Below are 12168 nucleotides of genomic sequence, written 5' to 3' on the forward strand. Positions count from 1 at the left end.
TGCGGCGGGCTGGCCGCCAGGCGGGCTGCTGGCGGCGGGAAGCCCTGTGCTCTGCCCGCCTTGCTTCCGTGCCCCTGGGGGCGGTCAGGCACCAAGCGCTTGCCTTGCTCCTCGGGCATATGCGCGGGCACCTTGGAAGTATCTCGAGAGCAGCGAGTCGTACGCGAATGCCTTGCCCGGGCGTTAAAGAAAGCGCTTCTTTTGTAAGGTAGATAGCTCTGCGGTGCGTTGGTGCTTGGGTGGGCGGGTGAAACTGCAGAGCTGGGGCCGGAGAAGCGGCGTTGCGCTGGGCTGGCGGCAGCCTTCGCTGCCCCGTTTGATGCGGAGAACCGATGCCTCTCAGGTCCTTGCTGTTTTAAGAATTTCTGAGAGGACTCGGTTGAAAAAAGCTGGTTTGTTTGCAGCCTGTGTGGTGAAGTAAGCTACATAAAGGTACAAGAGCTACAATTTTGCATTATTTTAAGTATTTTTTGGAGATTTTCGTTCCATCTTTGTTCTGGGTGTTTGATCACCTCCAAAGCGTGCTGTGCGCCGTGCCTTTCTATGCTGTTCCCATAGCATTTTTCACTGTGCAATACATGCTTTTGCTACGTTCATGAGACACCTCTAAAAGTGTGGGGGTTTGTCCCAGAGTGTGAGGTAGTTTTCTGGTTACCAGCTTTTCCCAAGCATGGGTAAAGTCTTCCTTTCCCCAAAACTCCAGCACGGCGAGGTGTGTAGCTGCCCTAGTGAATTCTGCGCACGACAAGATTTCCAGCGGTAGCGCTGCTTGCAGGGGCGAGCGCTCCCATGGCAGTCGGTGTCAGTACTGATCCTGAGCAGGTGCTCCCCGCTACTATTTTTTAGAACTAGGTTGATAATTCATTCTTGATATTCCATTAGATTGGAGTTTGTGAGAGAGGTAAACTACAGAATCATAGAATCGCTTTGGTTGGAGAAGACCTTTAAGATCATCGAGTCCAACCTTTAACCTAATCCTGCCATCCCACCACTAAACCATGGCCCTAAGCAAATTCTAATTCTGAACCCTAATGTGTCTCACTTTCTCAGAAATAATATATTTCACTGTATTTTTTACAATTCTTGATGCTTCAAAATAGCTCTTAAATACAACGTTTGGACCAGAAGTGTGTTCCTTGGCCTTGTGGTGTTGGAAGGTATTGACTCTATTTGCAGAAATACCATGTCTTTAATCATGCCAAGCATCAGTAACGTGTGTTTCTGCCCCCCAGCTGTCGAGAATTGCACTTGTTATTAGGGCATCTCATTGTTTAAGGTTGTAATAAAGAAACTGGCTAGTTTTTCAAATAGTATTTGTGAAGTGTTTTTGTTTGCCTTGTGAAATTGAGTGGTAGTTAATAAACCTTTTTTCCTCCCCACTTGAAATGTAAGTGAGCGCGCACACACGTGTGTGTATGCTTACATGTAAACCTTTTTTCCTCCCCACTTGAAATGTGAGCGCGCACACACGTGTGTGTATGCTTACATGTACACACAAAAAATTCAAACCCTGGTTTTAATAGCTACTACTTATATTTTAAAAAATCCAGCTGCATAGATGGTAAAAAGTAGAGGCTGCCAACTGCTTGTGAGTGGTTGCCATCCAGAAATTATCCAAAAATGAACTGTAGAATGAAAGCATGCTTGTGTTACACCTTTAACAAAAAAATTCAGAAGTATGTCAAACACAGAAATACGTGGCTGGGAACAGAACATTAAAACCGTAGCGGTTAGTGACTAGGATTTGTTGTTCAGGCTGTAGCTCTCATTTTGAAGTAGAGTGCTACTGAATTTGAACTTTGAATTTCGATTGCTTGACTAACCAGTAGTAGCAAAACCAGATTAATGGCTTTTTTTGAATGGTAGCATATCATACTTACTGCTAGACAGAGAAATTTGAAACTGCATGCAGAGTAAAGGAGGATGAAATGCTTTGAAGATAATTTAAAGTAGGCCTGAATCCATGCTTGTATATCCAAAATGAACGCTTACTAATCTTCATGTAGAAACTTATATTCCTCTCAGCCCCTTTTCTTTTTTTTTTTTTTTTTTCCTTTTGTCTTTTCTTCTTTGGCAGTCACACTTGTTTGCACTTCCATTAGTGGAACATAAGCAACAATCACAGGCTGCCACATGGATGGTTTTTCTAAGGATATACTTGTTTTCTGAGGACATACCACTACCTCAAGAACGATTTGAAAAGTCTTTGTAATTCAAGAACCCTGATAAAAGACAGCTTGCCAGTGTAGAGGTGGTGAGGGAGTAAACTAGACACTTTATAATACCAATTTAGTCACAGTAACCATATACAGTTTTATAATTGGATTCTGAAAACATAAGTCAATGGCTCTTTGTATAATTAAATGAGAAAGAAATTGTCTTTGCTCATGGTTCCCTAAAGTAGCACCAGCTTTTTCTAATGATCAGTAGTATGCTGGACTAGGAAGGAAGATCATGTGCTGATCGTCAAGTTGCCAGCCCTCAGAAAAGGTATCAGATCACAGGTGAGACTTCTGAATTGGATTCAGGCAAACTCTGTCCAGATATGCTTTTATTTCAATTTTTTTTTTTTTTTGTCTGCAAGTCTCAGAACCAGATTTAAAGAGAACTTACACATCTGTGAATGCATGTCAGTGTAGATAGGATAGGCTATGAATCCTCCTGATGGCATGCAAAAACTATAAAATTTTAAAAACACATGCTGCACTTCCTATCTTGGACTGGCTACTGTTTGCTTTTGGTTGCTTTTAGAGTTAAGCTGGACAATCAAGAGTGTCTTGTTTTGTGTTTTGGTTTTTTGGGTTTGTTTTTTCTTTTCATCTTGGTAAAACAACACATTCGTTTATGAACAAATGTTTTTTTGTTAACCTCACTACTGTTTTTTTTTTTTTTTTTTAAACTGGAAAATTCACTTTTGAAAGTGCAGATCTCTAAGTTCTGTGGTGTTCTGAAGTTTTTTAGTTGGAGTTGAGGGATGACATTTGTATTGATCATAAAAGGTAAAAAGATGTTTGGAGAATATCAGTGCTTTGTAACATCAGCTGTTGTTGAGAGCACCATTCAAAGTTCTGTTTGCTTTGGTTTTTCCAGAAAGTTTTTGTGTCTTATAAGCTTATGACATAAACTTGGTCTTTAGTGGAAAGTGTATGGGGAAAATTCTGGTTTTGGATCGCCTCAAAATACAAAGTTTATCATTGTTAACAGAACTCTTGATTTCTGAGGACAGAACAAACATACCAGCCCAGAATATGCTGAATGTAATAGTAATAATACTAAAGCCCCCCCTTTTTTTTTTCTCTGATAGTACACTTACAGCTAAGGATTACCACTTAGGCTTGCTTTTCCCACTTAGTAAGGATCACATCATACTATGCAGGATAGTATTAAAATATTTAGTGCTCCCATGACCTATTCAGCATCAGTATCTTAAAGGGAATTGTGTTCTCAAGCCAGTAACTCGCATCAGTGCTACTTCTGTTCATGGAGTAACCTTGTTTGGGAAGCTGTTTGTTTTATAATGAGTTTATATTTGAAAATGCAGTACAATGAAAATGCGGTTGCAGTACCCATGTTGCACCTGTCAGATGACTCAATTTAATACGAGGTACTTCTGCATCTTAGTATCATTAAACACAGCACTGAAAGGTTTCTTTTATGTGACCTGAAACCTTTGCATTTCATTTCGCGCTCCCTTTAGATAAAAACGGATGTTAGTATTTTGCCACAGAGATTTGTCTGCTGCGTTGTCATACTCTGTGGTGGAAATACTGTGAAAATGGATATGGCGTGCCCTTCGCCTCCCTAGATCTAGAACGGCTGTGAGCGCTCTGCCTTCAGTAAGTTTCCAACTATTCCTTCTTAAGATAACAATACTTTACTTTGTTCTTTATGTATCTCTCGTTTTGCATTCCAGGTGCTTGGTTAACATTCTGTTAAATCGCATCTTTCCAGCTTTGGTCTGGCATAACTTACTGATGCCTAATCTACATCATCATTATTCTGGGCACCTAAGTGGAAAATCTTGTGTATAAATAAAAGGAACCTAGAATTTTCTTGGTAGAATGTGTGTGTTGAACTGCTTGAGAAAATTTGCTGTATTTTCTGGATGCCTCGGGCTAAGGCAATTTGTTAGGTCTAAACCAGGAGTTTTAGAAATCAATCAATACATTAGTCAATGCTAAAAAAACCCTTCTGTGCATCTTATAATAAATGGAAGAAGAGTTAGATTCTCAACTGAGCAATGCTTTTAAATTCAAATTATCTTTTTCCAAAGTATTTGAACTGACACGTTTCTTATTTCAAATTGTTTCAAATGCTGAAGTCTACTATCCACTACTTGCCCTCTCAAGACATCATAAAATCCATCATCAGCCTGTTCATGGTGTAAATGCAGTTAGTGTGTTAATCTCAATCATGCAGATTGGGTCTAAAATCAGCGAGTGCTGTACACAACAAGTTCTACTCTGACTTAGTATTTCTCTTCTGTTCATATAGAATCATCTTCTAATCAACATTTTATTGACAGCTAAATTTGCAAGAAAAACTTCCCCAATAAATACCTCTGTTTTAAAAATTTCCCAGCCATTTGTGAAAACTTAAGTCTGCTACACCTTCACTTAAGCAAGAAGCTATGAATCAGAAAAGATGTAACTTGGTGACATTAAAATGAACAACAAAAGTACGGCATCTCTATAGGCAACAGGTTGGAACACGGTCTAACATGTAAGAGTATGTCAGTACTAGAAGGCTGTGATGTACTGTGTCAAATGGGAGTTCAGATAAAATGTCTCTTACCTATCAGCTACACTTACTAGCAGTCATCCAGTTAGGCAATATTTCATGATGTGAATAATAGGCTTTAAGTAACTGAATAAATAAAGAATAACCCTATCTAGCACAGTTAACACAGTCAGTAGGTTGCTGGACTCTCTATTAGGTTTCCTCTGATCTCTGTCATAGTGAGTCATCCAAGTGAAGTATGACAGGAACTGCCAGTACCCCCATACCTAAGCTAGTAATGAATTTAACTCCAACTGTAAGCTTACAAAAGATCACACATAATGTGTTCTTAATATAAACCGCTGTGGTGGATTTCACATGGCTTACTGCCAAGTTCCAAGCTTTTTAAACATTTGTAAACAGGTGTTTACAAAACTGAACTGGTTCATGTGGAGCAATGTCAAAACTGAATTTCCTGAGGAGCTTTTCTGACAGCTGGTCACCAGTACTCAAACTGTATGTATTGAAAGCATTCAGCAGGCAAATACGGTAATAAAGTCCCATTCTACTGTGTAATTTTTCATTCCTACTAGGATTTTGAAATTAAATGATTCCATGTAAATCATGTTCTCAGTTTTAGACAAAACCTTACCTTTCCAAATGTGTTTCATTTCAAAAGGATGTAATGACATTATGAATGTCCTGTCTAAGAGTGATACTACTGAGTATATTCCTTGCCTTCTCCTCTGCGGTGGAAGCTGTCATGTCCTGTATAACATCATTTTCTTGCAAATAGACTAAATAGTACCTGAGTGTACAGATATGGTGCACGGCGAACAGGAACAGTGTTTAATGTGCTCTGCCTTCTTATAGAAAAACAACAAACACCCCACTTATACTTTTTTTACTTTCTGTTATTCAGGATTATATTTAATTAATACAGTTAAAAGTATAGGGCTTTAATTACATACTCTCTTAGGTTCATTGAGACTGAGGTGTTACTGCAAAGTAGATGTGACTATGGGATGAAGTTCCCTTTTGTAGGACCCATACATTATGATGATAATTCTTGCCTCTGGTTTTAAGGAATGCAACGTCTTTCTTCAGAAGTGACTTTACAGCAAGAATGCTAAAAATATAACCTTTTTGTCATTATAAATACAGATTCTTTGTCTTTAGAGCTATATTTTTAAAGGCAGAGAATTCTTGCTTATGTCAAGGTGAATTATATTTGTGGACCTCTATTTGAATATATACTCATTAACTCTGAAAAACCTTTTTAGTCTTAGTTCTGTTATTTCCTTCTTACTGCAAGATATGAAGTCAGATTTCCCAGTTATTTTTAAAATTTGTTTCATAGTGTATAAAGATATATATATATATATTACATAGCATATGAGGAGTGGAAAAATGAACATTAATTAATGTCATAAAATCTGTCTGTATTCCATCTTCTTTTCCCTAGAACAGAAAAGTCCTAGCTAAGACTGAATTTTATGAGCTCAGTTACATGCTGATTATTCTTTTCTTGGTACCCAAGGCATCAACAGCACACTCATCTGACTCTATAAGCACCATTAATTCAAGTCCCTATTGCTACTATGGAGTGTTACTAGTGCACATAATTATATCTGCTCTGTGTTTATCAGCAGGGTTTGCTCTCAAAATGGCTATGTTCAAAAGTGATGTTTCCTGTGGGCTACCTTGTGAAGATACAGTACTGCATCAGTAAAGCTCCTCTCTGTCTGCTAGAGGGTGCTCTTAACGACGTATCTTGTTTCACTCTGGAGAGGTACTGTATTTTAATTTACATGCCATTTAGAAATGTAACATTCCAGCAGCAAGAAATAAACCATTGACTTTGAGTTGAGCAGTAGAGTAATAGAGGCTGATGTCATGTGGTAGTATGTAAAGATTCACACAGGAAAAAATAAATTTTAATTGCTGAATTTGACTGGCAGCTTCTTTTCTGATTAAGATAATAACTAATATTTTTTTCTTGTGAGAAGGTGGGAATATTTTGCTCAACAAAATAACAGCTAATACATGTACTTTGTCTGTTTTGATACTGTCCTGACTTACAAGACTCATTGACCTTTGGCATTTCCTTTATTTCTACTAAGCTCTAAGAATGTGGATTGTGGTTTTCTGAAGTTGGTTATTTCATTCTGATGAGTTTGAGGTGTATTGCATGTTATGGTATTAACACTGCAGGCTGTAGAGGCAAGATAATGGAAGCAGTATAAGCTCTGAAAGTGATGTGAAACTTTCAACTGTTTTTGTAAAAAACAAAAATAAATAATTGGGTTTTTTCAGAGTAATTTGCTGCTCTGTTACTGTTCTCTCAAAAGCCCAAATCAGAGTATGTACAGTGCCAAGCAAGACCAACATGAAGGTATTTTGGCCACAGGCTAAGAGAAGTGCAAGGTACAACAGCTCTTAAGAGCATGAAGGCTAGTTTACATGGTATCTGTTGAGAACCAAGATAATAGCTAGGGCTGTGCAGGGTCTTTTGGCAGAATAAAGGGCTGTGTGTGGTAGTGGTGGGGTGTTTGTTTAAACAAAGGATGGTTGGATAAAATACTTGGTGAAAAAAGTGTCATGAAACAGCTGTTACTACCTCTTGACTCCTCCACCAATAGTGCAAGTAGACATGAAGAACCATGTGCCGTTTATTTAAACACCTGTTGGACCAACATGTTAAAACTTTCATTCAGACATTGACATGACTTTTAAAAGGACAAAAATTGTAGTCCAAAAGCTGTATATGTGTTTATGTATGTGTACAGAATTTGGATCAGACTGCAGAGCAGTGTTTGCACCATAAACGAGCTTAACATGTAGACTCACAGCTTTGGGTTTCAGCCTGTGACTGTGTCCCATTAAATACAGAGGGAGAATCAGGCCCTAGGCTGGGCACCCAGCTTATATACCAAAGTGAAGTGGCCGGCAAAAGCCAGTTAGTTCAACACGAAGTGAAGTCATTTCAAGCTGGTGGCTGCTGTTGTTAAAGATCCAGAATACTTTTTTGCATGTTTGTAACAGTTTTCTGCTCTAGAGATGCAGTTTACCAGAAGTAGATCAGAAGGTGTGTTTTCTAAGTTTCATAAACTCCATGAGCTTCAACTGCATGCTGAAGTTGAGGCACCAGCCTAGAGAGCATTTTAATGGTCAAAATTTCTTCTTTTGCTGCAAAGATGAGGGCAGTGGGGGGGAACGAAACAAGCAAAAAAAAAAAACCCACAGAAAGTTACCCTGTGTATTTGCCAATTAAAGTCTACTCTGACTCAGAATTGTACATTTTTCTTCCTAGCAATTCAGCTCCAGGAAGCTTATTCTTCTTTTTAATATCCAAGTGACATAATGGGTGAGCAACGGGTTTGCTGTTTATATAGTACTTCATGCACAGCAGTGCATGTGTATTTTCTAAGGATATAGTCTAGTGTGCTGTGTAGCATAATGCAGTTCTAAAATATGATCAGGAGTTTTCCAGGTAAATTTAGCTTTAATTTCAGTTTTAAATACAATTTTTATTTGGATACAAACAAACTCCACATATCTTTAACTTATATCCAGACATAGAAACAATTACTAAAGGTGTACTTAAAGTCAGCGGAGATAGTCCAGAGCTAACCAATTTAGTCAGGGAGCTGGCAGAAGCATACTTCATTATATTTTACCTACAGGCCTATCCACAGTATTGCATAGTTTAATGAGTTCCAGCTTTTCCTAACTTTCAGTAAATGCTTATTTAATGAAATAAAAATGAAAAGGTTAAGAATAATGTGTTATTAAAAGCTAGCATAACACCTGTTTAGAATATAGACAAGGTCAGCTCTGTTTCAGTGGCAGGACGCTTATGAAAGGGAAGTCATTCTTATCTGCAGCTTTCACAGTGTAGATGTCATTAATATATGAACCATCAAGTTTACAGCAAGTTGGTTAGGTTTTTTTTGGGGGGGGTGTGTGTGTGGTTTTTATATAAATGTAAATGGCTTAGTTTTTAAGTATTTTCATAAGCTTAGTAAAATAAAGTACTGAGGGGGAAGGAATACTGTTGACTGTCAATTATAGAGGGTTCCATAATTACTGCCTATGTTTTGAAACACTGTCTCTTTTACTTTGTTAAGTAAAAGAGATGGTAGATTTCACAGTATTTCTTTGCCAGTGCCTGTCCCCAGATAAGATAAAACAATATGGAGTAAAAACCGCTGATAAAATGCCAGAAGATAATGCGGAATACGCAAGTGGAATTAAAATGGCTTCCACGGTGTAATTCCTATTTCGGTCACCTATTAAAAATGTTGATACTGCTAAGAATGTGAATCTAACTCTGTAAATTTTACCACAGAAATTAATCAAAATGAGTAAACAAAGAAGGGATTTGCTTCTCAAGGCACCTTTGAAGAAGTATAACCTTAAATCTACCAGAGAATTTATGTTTTTGGGAATATTTCATAAGTGAAATGAAGAGAAGTGTCAACTATATAATTACGTGCATTTTAAATTTGGCATATTTGGGAAGGAAGATTAAGGCAAGTTCCCATCTAGCACCAGTTTTAACTAGACTTGTTATTACTGCGTGGTCTCAGTCTCTAAATTGAATGCAACATAAATCAATTTTATAGGAAGAGAAAGTGATGGTACAGAGATGGGTTTCCCTAACCCTCTGAATTTGTAATGTTAGCTTGATTTCAACAGCTGGCTCGAATAAGCTGCCTAAGGAAACAAACGCATCCCAAACCATAAGGCTTTGCAACAAATGTCGTACCACTATACCTAGAGAAGAGCTAAATATTGCAGACTGCACTGCCATATTTCTTAATAAGGACTTAATAAGGAAGGCTTACTGCTTCAGCATCCATTTCAGTGTTGTCACAGACTTCCTGCACGTGTTGACAAATGTGAAATAAGCACTCAGCCCCTCCATCTAGTTAACTGAAAACAAAGGAAAACCCAAGAAGTATTCACATGGAAACACCAAGTAACAGTAGCCCTTTCTTCCATGATCTTAAATTATAGACTTTTCTCTATCTGCAGTAATGAGCATCTCCATAGTGAACTTGGCAAGTGCTGAATTACTTAGACTGAGAGGTACAAGCTATGTTCCATCTAGGACTGTAGCACCTGCTTTCTCAAAACAAGTAAGAACTACCCCTAATTCATTAGGGCTTCTTTATTTTGGTGAAGGAAAAAACTTCTATGAAGAGTTTTATCTCCTATACATAAATCTGTGTAACCATTTCTTTCACACTCATCTCTTTAACATTTTTTTTTTTTAATATTCTTGTAAAGATTCTATGATTAAAGATTACTATACGCAGAATTTTATTGCTCTGGGAAGAAAGGCATGCTAATTTCCACAGTTTCTATTAATTTGGTTGATTGGTGCTTATCTGCATTATGAATCAATTAAACTCATCAAATAGTGCTAAATCATCAAATATTCTAACTCAGTTAGTTTACTGTAATGTTGCAGCTGCTGCACTGCTGACCTGTAAATCTCTAAATTGAATACATAAGTGTAGGAACAGACTTAAATAAGCAAAATATTAATTTGATTTATAAATGGTTTTCATATGCTTAGCTGCTTGGAATACCTACACACGTGCATGCACAGACAGTTTCCACAAGGGAAGCGTTGTAATTTTGAGGAAATAAAAGTTACCTGAGCACAGGTTTTTAAATGTGTAACATACATTCTTCCAGTTCATTCTTTTTGCTTGATCTCGGTTTGGGTGCTAAATTGTTTTGGAACTGACAGGAAGGTTCTTCTTGGTATTTGGTGTTGTGTTGTATTTTCTTTTATATTTTATTTTGCAGTCACTTTAATAGCATGTAGGACTACATTACCTTTGTACTAATGTAGCAAACTCAAAAGTGATTGTGTTTATAACGGGGTAGTCTTGAAACTTATGGACTGTTATGGAAGTAGTAACAGAAGTCTGAAATTGTACTTCTGTAATCTCAGAACGTTCTCTAATGTGAATGGTTTTAGCAAGGAGAAGTTTATGTAGCTGTATAGTCATAGATTCAGTATTTTTTAAGAAATGTGGTGAAAAAGGGAATGGCAAATTGATCCTATTGAAAACACCAGTATTCCTCAACAAGGGATGTTCTTGTAAAATTCTGTAACTCTCCAGGAGATGCCTGGCACACAGTTATTGAAGAGCAGCAGACCTTTTACCTTCAAGCTGGTCTGTACCATTCTTTCTGCAGGAAGCTGAGCTGATGGCTCCTCTTACTTGGAGAGGAGCTTCTGTGCCTGAAACTTGAAGGTAGAATTCCTGTTTCTAACTTCCTAGAATTCAGTGGACTTCTGCTTCAGTTCTGACTGCAGCATTTTGAGGACTCTAAGCCATTAAAGTAGTATTTAAGAATGCCTTATTTTTTGCTACATGGTGCTTAGTTTACAGCTGCTTTGGAAATGGCAATGCTGTTAAACAATTCAGTCCTTTGAAGTCCTTGAGAGCTTCAGTGAAATGTTTTGCCCATCTCTTAAAATGCAGCTCCTAAAATGTGGTTCTGAAGAATTGCATAGGTTAAGTACTCCCTAGCCCAAGGTAATGCCATACACACATTTGGCCATGAGGTCTGGAGATCAGTTGCAGGATGTTTTAAAGGTAACTCTTCACATCTGGAAATGTAGTACCTCTGCTCTGCTGGAAAAGTCACGTCTTTTCCCCTTGCAAATTTAGTGTCTTGTTGGCAGTTTGAAACCAAAGGAAAAGAACTCCTCTACAGTAATACGATGTCATCTTAGAATGTAAACCTGGCAGGTGATAAAACAGAAGTTGGTCGTTGAACTGTTTGAACTTCCAAGAACAGCTGGTACATTTTTCAATGAAAATGCATGTTGGGAGCAAGTAGAGTCTTGAACTTGGACTGTAGAGTTAAAAGGATTGAATGTGTCTTATTTCTGATTTTTTATTAAACAAGTTCTATTTGTAAACTGGGTGCTACAGAAATGTCCAGCATATTTGTGTATAATAAATAGCTCACTTTAGGCAGAAGGCTGAATATTTCAGGATGAGGGGGACCTGCCAACTGAAATGTCAGCTGGTCAGAGGAAACTAAAAATTGACTGTTAGCTTTGCCAGACCTGTATCTTTTATATTCAAAAGCTATGTGCTGCAATGTGTGGCTAAAGTATATTTTCTTAGACAGAAGGTACTGGATGAATAAAGTTTACTGTGCTGAAAAACAACTTTTATTCTGCAATGTACATAGGTAACTGACAAGAACAGCTGGGGAAAATTCAGTGAGGATTTGAAGTTGGAATTTGATTCAGAGGCTTACAATACCTGATGGCTTATTTCTTTACTCTGTTCCTGGGAGACTGGTGTTTTCTTTCACTCAGAAAAAAGACACTTCTGATTTTTTTTCTTGTAAATAAATAGCAAATATTCTCATTAATTTTAATGACTCTTGCAGAAGCCAAACTTTCAT

The sequence above is a fragment of the Egretta garzetta genome, unplaced genomic scaffold (genome assembly GCF_000687185.1).
Source record: "Egretta garzetta isolate BGI_Z169 unplaced genomic scaffold, ASM68718v1 scaffold220, whole genome shotgun sequence".
Classification (NCBI taxonomy): domain Eukaryota; kingdom Metazoa; phylum Chordata; class Aves; order Pelecaniformes; family Ardeidae; genus Egretta; species Egretta garzetta.